Here is a 10,437-nt window from a genome sequence, read left to right as displayed (position 1 = left end):
CTGTCTCTCCAAACTCATCACCCACTGCTCTCCTCATTATTTACTACGCTCTGACCACACTGCCATTTCCTCTGTCCCCAGCACACACCAACTCTGTCCCTGCCTCAGGTGCTTTGCATACCCTTCCCTCTGTCTGGAACACTCTTCCCAGACCTGTTCGAATGACTGGCTCCTTCTTGAGACCATTGAGACCTCAGCTCTGATGTCAACTATTCCTTCCAGGCCACCCAAAAGTTACCCCCACTCACAGTTCCTGTTTGCATTCTATCTGCTTTGTTTTCTTAAAAACACATATCAATCAGTGGAGCAACTGAAATGGCTCAGCTAGTTAGGCATCATCCTTCAGCTCAGGTCATGATCCTAGGGTCCTGGGATTGAGCCCCAATCTAGGCTGTCTGCCCAGCAAGGAGTCTGCTTGTCCCTCTCCCTCTACCTTTCCCCCTCCACCCCATTTGTGTGTGCTGTATCTCTAAAATAAATAAATTAAGATCTTTAAAAATATACACACATATGAGTTTCTGAAAAAGCACATGCCCTTCCAAACAGAGCAGAGGCTCTCTGAGAGCAGAGACCATGCTGGTCACGTGCACCATCATAGCCCAGCACCTGTCACCAAGCCTGGCACCTCACAGGAGCTCCTTAAATAACCCGTGAAGGAGGCAAGGAGGACAAGGCAGCCTTTCGGCTCAGGCACACGCCTCTCCCTCCACCAGCTCTCTTTAAGCGCCCCCCAAGGTAAGTGGCTCATGAAAACTAGAGAGAGTTATGTCCTGCAGTCACCAGATCCACAGCTCAAGAATGAAGCAGAATTAGACTTGGAAATGACATCACAGGCAAGCCCACCCCTCGAGGCCCTGTTAGGACCCCAAAGAGCCAACTGCTGGTTGCCTCCTCCCACCACCAGATCCCAGAAGGAGAGAGAAAACCGAGCCCCCATCCTTCATTGTGTCTCCTGATGGGCATGGGGAAGGGATGCTGATTGTCTCCTTGCGCCAAAAATCTCTCCAATCTTTCAGTCCCGGTGGTTACTTTCCTAAATAACAAGAAGAAATAAATACACAAAAGAGGAGAAGCCCAAGTCGTGTCTGTCAATGGGCTCAGGCACAAGCAGTAACAAACCCCTGTGACCGGGTGCCCAAAGGGATTCCTCTGCTAAATCCCACCCCCGACAGAGAAAGCGATGAATTTTTCTTACCTTCATCCAGCTGCAGTGCTCATCCCAGCAGCCCAGCGCCAGCTGTGCAAATAAGACCACCGAGTTCTCTCTGTTCACACTATTTTTGTCAGTGGTTCCTACCTGCCAGCAACCAGGCCCACAGAGAGCCCGTAGATGTGTCTTATTGAATCCACGGTATAATTTTTTTGTAGTTAGTGGACAGCATTTGAAACCAACCTCTCTAGAAAATCAAGCTAATGTCAGTCTCCTGTCCCTGCAATGCAAAATTCCTCCTGGCACTGAGAAATGACTGTCCACTGTGGCATTCTAGGATTTCCGTTCCATCCTAGTATCCACTCAGCCCACTTCACTCATTGATTTTACCTGTCTGGACTCCATAAGGATTAAGTGGGCAACCCCTGCTGTGTACACACACACGCACACACACACATGCACACACACTCAGTAGTAATATTAATAGACTCGGAACTTTTTTGCTGGTCAATAGCATTGCATGGCTTGAATGGAGAACATGTTGGAACACGGGTCTCTTGAATCAGATGGGAAGATCCAAAATTCTAAACGTCTCCTTTGCCACATACTAAGCAACCTCCTCACAGGTGATAAAGAAGAGAAGCCACCCATCCTAATCAGTCTCACCCCACAGAACCAGCATTTGCTGTGATGAGTAGGTAAATGTCGTTCTCATAGGGACACACAGCAGGGCAGGAATCTGGTTTTAAAGACACTCAATATGGCAGAGGTGGCTAACTGTTCACCCAAATCCATTTCTTCTTCCTGGGCATGCCTACTTCTCCCACCCTTTCTTGTGATTGGGTGTGACTGTATGACTGGTTCTCACGAACAGATGCCGCCAGACGCTGATGATGATGGGGTGCTCAGGGATAATGCAAAGGGACAGGATGAAAGAAGGTTGGGTCCCTGAATCACCATACAGAGGTGAGCCATCCAACAACTAGAAACACCCAGCTGGGACTGGTTAATGAGAAAGAATAATCATGTGTTGGAGCCACGAGGCATTCTGATGACTATCTGTTGCCTCAGTTTTGTCTGTCTAATACCCCCTTATCAGCTTCCAAGAAAAACAAATTAAAATAAAAATTCCAACTGGGTGACAGGCACTGAGGAGGGCACTTGACGGGATGAGCACTGGGTGTTATACAATATGTTGGCAAATTGAACTTCAATTAAAAAATATTTTAAAATAATAATAATAAATAAATAAAATAAACACTCCATGTACACACAGCTACTTGAGTAGCTGCCATTATGAAGTATCAAATGTGTGCCAGGCACTCTATGTATTATTCCTAATTGTACCAGTGATTGTAGATACTATATTCTAGTATCATGTTACATACACTACATTCTGACGTCATATTATAGACACTCAATAATGCTGAATGAAGTAATATGAGTAATGAACTCCTCGGAGCCTCCCACCCATGTGCTATTTGATACTCCCACAACCTTGCCCTTTCTAGGGATACCCTCTCACACATATACCTTTGTTCCCCGACCAATTTCTGCACATCTTTCAATCCTCAGCCCAAGTATCTCTTCCTCCAAGAAGTCTTCCCTGAAGGCCCAGGAAAAGCCAATAACCTTTCTTCTGTGTTCTCACAGGATATCCTCTCTACTTTTGTCCTTGTTTCTACCACATTATATTGAAATTGCATGATCTCCGTTCTCTCCCCCCACTAATCCATAAATTCCTTAAGAACAAGAACCAAAAAAAAAAAGAACAAGAACTAAATTTTTTTTAATTTTTATATGGAAAAGAATGACACATACTCAGTGCTTAATAGATACAATTTTTCCTCATCTAAACAGAGGCAATGTAGGCTGGAAACATAAAGAATTTCCAGTGAGGTTTAGGCAAAACTTAAGTTCTCATTCCAGAGGAAATTAAGACCATCTGAAACTCCTCACATGGGAGACTGACCATCCCTTCTTTCACTCTGTTGGTACCACTTAGAATGCAGAATGATAAACCACATGGACTAAAATGGATCAGACACATGGCAGGTGTTCAATAAATATTTGCTGAGTGAATGAACAAATGTGTGATTATTCCCCATCATTAAGGGAACCATTAGCATGCGTAGGATGATGAAATGCACCACCAACCAAAATCCTTTTCTATGAACCATGCTACCGAATGTCATTTAGCACCTGTAAAATGTAACCCATATAAATTCTGAGGGCCCATGGGGCCCAGATCCCACTAGGAATCATATATAGTGAAGCACAATCTGCCAATCAAAGCAAATGAAAAAGGAAATTGCATTCTCTACTTGGGTCTCTCAGAGGACATTATGAGGGAGCCAAGTCATAAACTTGAGCCAGACTTCTTGCAACACCATTTCCTCTCTTCAAATTTCTCTCATCTCAAAACATCTCCAGATCCTCTCTCTTGCCAACCTGCCGGAAAACTCTACCCAACCTCAATACTACAAAAGAATTGTTCTTCTCTCCTCTTCCCATTCTCCGTCTACTCTTTGTCACCCTTCTGACTTCTCCTCTTCTTCCTTTCTACTTCAAGGAAGAATCCTGTCCTATGACCTAGAGTCCTGTCTTTCACTTTCCCTGTTCCCCCATTTTTTTCAACCTAAGGAGCCTGGAGGTGACTGGACTGGCAAGGACTCAATTCTCTTTAACGTGATGGTGGAGGAGGGAGGTGACAAAAGCTGGAAACACCACATATTAAAAAAAAAAAATCTCATCCCCATACACACATGTTCTTCCCTCTGCCTAGAATGCTTGATTTTATTTTGCCCTGCTCAGTGTTTTATCACCTCAAATGTTCCTTTTCCAAGACTATCCTCTTCACTCCTCTCAGTGTTAGCCACCAGGTGGCGGCCTGGCTTCCCTAGCGCCAAGATTGTTCCACCATTAAAGACTCTTCAGGGTGTCATGGGAGCATGTACACCTGTCTCATCCCCAGCCTTGGGAGCCTTTTAGGGAATGGGGCCACCTCCTTTGCCCCTCTGCCCCATAGCCTCATGCAGTGCCTGGGACAAGGTAAGCTCTCCGTGAACACATGCTGAATAAATTAATGGGAAATGCCTGCTAGCCCACCTTCAGAACTTTATCTCTCTGACTGAGGTTGAAAATGTAGTTAAAATGTGACTCCTCCTATAAAGCAATATCTTAAAGCTTCATTCGCTTTTACCCTTGTATCAGGAGAAAGGGCGGCCAGGAGGGCACTGAACATCTCAAGAAAAAGTTGAATAAATTAAAGGAAGATGAAGACCCTGTAGCCAAATTTCCTTTCTCCCCAGTTTTTGCCAAAGAGCCTATAATTTTGAACTTCTTCTTCACTGGTGATGCTTAAGAATACTGGAGTTCCCAGAACTTATTAGGTAAAGAAAGACATGTACAAATCACCAACACAGAAGTGTCTGAATCTTCCCATGTACACCATGATCTGGTCCAAGTGGTAAATAAAACCCTGGAATCAGACGGGTATGGGTCCAAATCTCCGCAACCTTAAGCAAGTCTCCTGCTCTTGGTTTTCTCATCTATAAAATGAGGATAATAATTCACTTACCTGAAAAGGCTGTTGGGTGGAATAAATTAGGCAATATACAGAACATGCTTAGCACACTGTCTGGAACACAGTAGGACTCAATATACGTTTCCATTATCATTTTCAAATATGAACTTGACTCCAAAGACAACCCCAGTGTCTCTGTCATGGACAGATAGATGGCTAAGCAACAGCCAATGCTGACACCCGTGAGAACTGAAAGGACAATAAACACAAGAAGGGAATGGTTCCGGAGGGAAAGTCAAAGAGGGATCTATGGACACAGAGATTGGCATTACCTGATTTCTCCCTAATACGCCATCCCCTGCCATTACCAGCTGCTGAGATCAGCCACCTGCTAGGAAATCATCAGGAGAGAAATGCCACATCACAGTTCCAGAATCTGAGCACAAAATACTACAGACTCAAAGGAAAAACATATGGTACGACAGGGGGGGAAAAAAACAGTGTTGAATGTCTCCAAGAAGCAGGACTAATCAGATGAAGGAGAGACAGCCACCACCATGAAGCAGTTTGTGAAAGAGCAATCTCTCCTAAATGAAGAAACACTAAATAAATGGCTCCCAGAGTTCCAGGAGCCCTGAAAAGCCCTCACGCAGAAAGAGAGCATCTCTGTACCGAGCATCCTTGGTGCACTGCGCCAAGCCACGCTGGAGCTGGAGGTGTGCTGGAGAGAAAAGCCATTACCAGCTACTGTGAATCCCCTGTGATGATTTCCCTTCTGCCTCCAGACTCCTGTGAGGTGGGCGGCACCCTCCTCAGAGGAAGAAATCGGCAAGGAGAACAGTCAAGGTACCAGGTGCTCCCATAGCAGCCTGTACTGACTGTGTGTTTTCATTTTCTGTTATCTTGATGCTTTGGCATATGGGGCCCTGCTGACCTGGCGGGACTGCCCCTCCCAGAATTAGCTCATTCCTGCAGATGGACAACTGGGAGTGCACCTTTCCTATGCAAACCCACCAACCCAGAGCCCAGAGCACACACCGCCTGCATCTCAGGGCTGTCCCATTCCAGACTACCATCCCCATCGTCCAAATCATCCTGGGACCAGGCGCCAGACACCCAGGAACAGCCCTAACCTTACACCCTAGGGCCTTCTAGAATCATTCACACTGACCAATCCTAAACCTGATTCCCCTGCCTCACTCTTGCCCTCCTGAGGAGCTACCCAGTAAAGATTCCAGCTCATGTTTTCCCCTCATTCCCTCTGCCTCCTAACTTACCATGGGTCTTCCCTATGTGCACCCCCCCACCATGATGCGGCACTTTCCTTCTCTTGGGAACTGTGAGTATAGCAAACAGACTTCTCAGTGGCAGCCATCTCCTGATCTGTTGACCATGCTGAGCCTAAATATTAACAAAACATGCATTTAAAAACACAGCCTAGGGCAGCCCAGGTGGCTCAGTGGTTTAGCGCCGCCTTCAGCCCCTGATCTTGGAGACCCAGGATCGAGTCCCATGTTGGGCTCCCTGCATGGAGGCTGCTTCTCCCTCTGCCTGTGTCTCTGCCTCTATGTGTGTGTGTGTGTGTGTGTGTGTGTGTGATGAATAAATAAAATAAAATCTTTTTTTAAAAAAAATTAAAAATAAAAATAAAAAAATAGAAACACAGCCTAAGCCATCTGCCCCCAAGAGATCTTTTGTATTCAGATCTTGGAGCTCAAGTAGCCATCAGATAAAAACAGCAGAGATAAGGGAGCTCAGCAAAGCATTAGTTGGCTTGCACTGATCATGACCTTGGGGAGTTCTCTCTTGCTAACCATCCAAGTCTATCTTCTTGAGGTCTTCCTTGTCCTTCAGGTCACCCCAATCCCTCTAGTGATGAGCTGTTGGAGAGGTGACATTTGAGCTCAGATGTGAAATGAAATGAAGGAGCCAGTCACACATATGCACCAGGAGAAAGTGTTCCAGGTGAAGGGAACAGCAAGTGCAAATGCCCTGAGAATGGAACCTACGTCTACCTGTCTCCTTATCAAAGGCATGACTTAGCACGACAGTTTTGAGGTTTATGATGATAAGTAAAAGAAGCCAGACACAAAGGGCCATGTATTGAATGATTCCATTTATATAAACAGCCAGAATCTGCAAACCCATGGAATTCAAAAGCAGATTAATGATTACCAGGGCCTGGGGTGGGGAGACACAAGAATGAGGGAATAAGATTTCTTTTCCGAGTGATGAAAATGTCTTGGAACTCAACAGAGGTGCTGGTTGCACAACATTGTGAATGTTCTAGATGCTACGGAATTGCAAACTTCAAAATGGTTAATGCTAATTTTATGTTGTATGAATTTTACCACAATCTTTTTATAAAAAAAAAAAGCTACCTCTTTATTTCCTCACACCCTGCTCTCCTAGACTCCACACCCTCCAAATGAATCTTTTTTTTTTTAACTAGGCTCCATGCCCAGCCCAATGTGGGGCTTGAACTCTTGACCCCTAAGATCAAGACCTGAACTGAGATGGAGAGTCAGACCCTCAACCTACTGAGCCACCCAGGCACCCCCCAGGAGTCTATCTTTTCCTAGACTTAGTGCTATTTATTTGTTTCCTCCTTCCATTACCCATCTTCCATCTGTGCCCAAATGTGAATAACTTTCATAAGCACAAACTCACCAGAAGACCAAGCCAAACAATTGAGATACCAGGCTTTCCACAAAGAAGAGCCAGTATTCAAAGAGAACAACAGGTCTCACTAGGGATGGTGAGATGGATATCTTGAGTGCAGCAGCAGCCCTAACTAAAAAGACAGCATATCCACCATTTCACCCATGTCCTGCCTCTGCTTCCCCCTTCTGCCCCCTGAAGAAAAGCCCATTATTAATAGACTCAGACCACCTCTTGCCCAATGAGGGCATATTTCTTCTGTTTCTTTTGTTTTTAAGATTGTATTTATTTATTCATGAGAGACACAGGCAGAGGAAGAAACAGGCTCCATGCAGGAAGCCTGATGTGGGACTCAATTCTGGAACTCCAGGACCACACCCTGAGCCAAAGCCTGACGCTCAACTGCTGAGCCACCCAGGTGTCACTATTTCTTCTGTTTCTTCCAATATTTCTGTTTCTTCCAATATTTCTCTAATTCCAGCCTCTTATCTGGACCTTCGATTGGAATAGTCTCTTTCCTGCTTTCCACACCTCCCCACCTAAGATCCTTCACACTTGGAACTGAAGACTTTTTAATAGATCAGTTTATCACGTTAGTGCCCTGATCTGAAGCATCCAATGACTCCTCATTACTAATACAAAAAAAGTTTAAATTCAAATGGGAGATGCCATTGCAAGATGACCTCAACCCCATCTTTCTGGCTCCAGCCTGATTCCTGATGGACTAGATGCAGTCACTAAAGCATTCTTTCACGTCTCCTCCTTCTGTTTGAAATAGTTGCCCATCCTCCTCTTTCCTGACTCTAAAACCTGTCTCATCCTTCCAGACCCAGGCCTGTCCCCAAGTTGGGGCACACCTTTGCTGACTCTCATGCTCAGAGTTAACCTCCCTCGTATATTTCCAGTAGCATTGATAAGGCTGGTTTGCTCATGGTAAGACCATCTTGTGCAGGCTAGGAACACCTTGGAAGTAGACTTCACCTCAACGATCTCCACGCCCCCAGTCTCTAACAAGGACTGGCCCACATGCACCGAGACATCAGTTTGCAGAAGTGAAATGGCTTGAAAATTCTCAAGGGCACCAAGAGGACTATTAGCATGGTGTCCTGAACTTCCAGAGCCTCCTCACTTCCATGAAAATAAGATCCGTGACAGAGACCTTGGAAATTAATTATTAGGACATCTCTATGCTCAGACACGGGCGTCCAGATACTTCTGTAACACTCCTACAAAATGGCACCATCAGACCATGTTCTCCTTTCTTAATTCATTAATATTTGACTTCTCTGGCCCTTAGATGTCTTGAATAGTTTAATTACAGAATCCTATTACATGCTCAGGGATTTTAAAAGAAATAGATACAATTTTCATAAAAGTTCTATGAATCTGACTCAATACATGAATATATTTCAATCCAATAAGTATTAATAATTAAAATTTATGGCCCACTTACTTGGTGCCAAGAATTATCTCATTTAATCCTGACTACTGTCTTAATGAGGTTCAGAGAAGTTAACTATTTGCCCAAGGTCACACAGAGTCTAACTTAACTGACACCCTTTGCCAATTTCCAAAGTTGACTGTCTTACCATTTTTTTATTAATAGGTACGACTTACGGAGCCCTTACTACATTCAAGATGGTATGCCCATTCTCAGAAATACCAGGAGATTAATGCTGCCCTCCTTTCCCAACAACTGACCCTACTCCTTGGATCTAGTAACACAAAGTCTGCATTCTACCCCAATTCACAGGGATGCCCAGTGGGATGAGGCCCCAGTGATCCACCTGGATAATACACCTTTTCCTGGCTTCCCTTCCCTTGCATGAGTCTCTCATTCTTCAAGGGTATGTAAGAGGCTGGATAGTAAATATTTTCAGCTTTGTGAGCCAGGCTGTCTTTATCACAGCTATTCAACTCCACCTTTGTAGCAAAATACCGTAGAGACAACATGTCAAAGAATGAGCATGGTTGTGTTTCTATAAAACTTTATTTGTAAATACTGAAATTTGAATTTCATATAACTTTTCCAGATTGTGAAATACTATTTTTCTTTTGATTTTTTTCAACCATTTAAAAGTGCAAAATCTAGGGGCACCTGGGTGGCTCAGTGGTTGAGCATCTGCCTTTGTCTCAGGTCATGATCCCAGGGTCCTAGGATTGAGTCCCACATCGGGATCCCCTCAGGGAGTCTGCTTCTCCCTCTGCCTATGTCTCTGCCTCTCTCTGTGTGTCTCTCATGAATAAATAAACGAAATCTTTAAAATAAATAAATAAATAAAAGTGCAAAATCCATTCTTAGCTAGTAAGCAGTAGTTTGCCAATCCCTGCTTTGTAATATTCTTCTCAATCCTACTGTTAACCATATGAGACAAAAACCATCATTGTTCCCATTTTCCAGATGAGGGAAACTAATGTTTAGGAGGATTAGGTGGCTTTAAGATAACACAATGGGGAAGGCTCCCAGGTGATTCAATCAGTTAAGCATCCAACTCTTGATTTTGGCTCAGGTCCTGATCTCAGGGCTGTAAGACTGAGCCCCAGATCAGGCTCTGCCCTCAGTGGGGAGTCTGTTTATCCCTCTCCCTGCTCCTCCTCCCCCATGCCCTGCTCTCTCTCTCTCTTCCTCTCTGTCTCTTTCTCTAAAATAAATATTTTTTTAATCTTTAAAAGAAATTTTTTTAAGATGCACAATTTGGGTAAATTGCAACCACTAACTGTGATCTGTGAGGTCCTGGAATGGTCCTCTGGAATGCCTATTCAAAAGATCTCAATACCCAGTTACTTTAGAGAATAAAGGGATGCCCTCCCTGATGGTTCTTGAATTGGTATCTTCCTCTCTGCACACCTTGGCTCTAACAGAGCAGCGTGGTGACTCAACATGCAGTACTGGCAGCAGTTGCACCCAGATGCCAGCCGAAAATGGCTTGCTAGAACACTCCTGAGAAACAGCTGCTCATCCTTACTTTGCTAAGAAACCATGCAGTGTCACAGCAGGACAGGAGAGCTTGAGAAAATGCGAGGGTTGGCTGAGCGATGCCTTGGAGACAGGACAGCTGGAGCAAGCCTCTATTCACCTGCCGTTCTGTTGGCATGAGAC

Source organism: Canis lupus, chromosome 6 (genome assembly GCF_011100685.1).
Source record: "Canis lupus familiaris isolate Mischka breed German Shepherd chromosome 6, alternate assembly UU_Cfam_GSD_1.0, whole genome shotgun sequence".
Taxonomy (NCBI): Eukaryota; Metazoa; Chordata; class Mammalia; order Carnivora; family Canidae; genus Canis; species Canis lupus.
Note: the sequence above shows the minus strand (reverse complement) of the source record.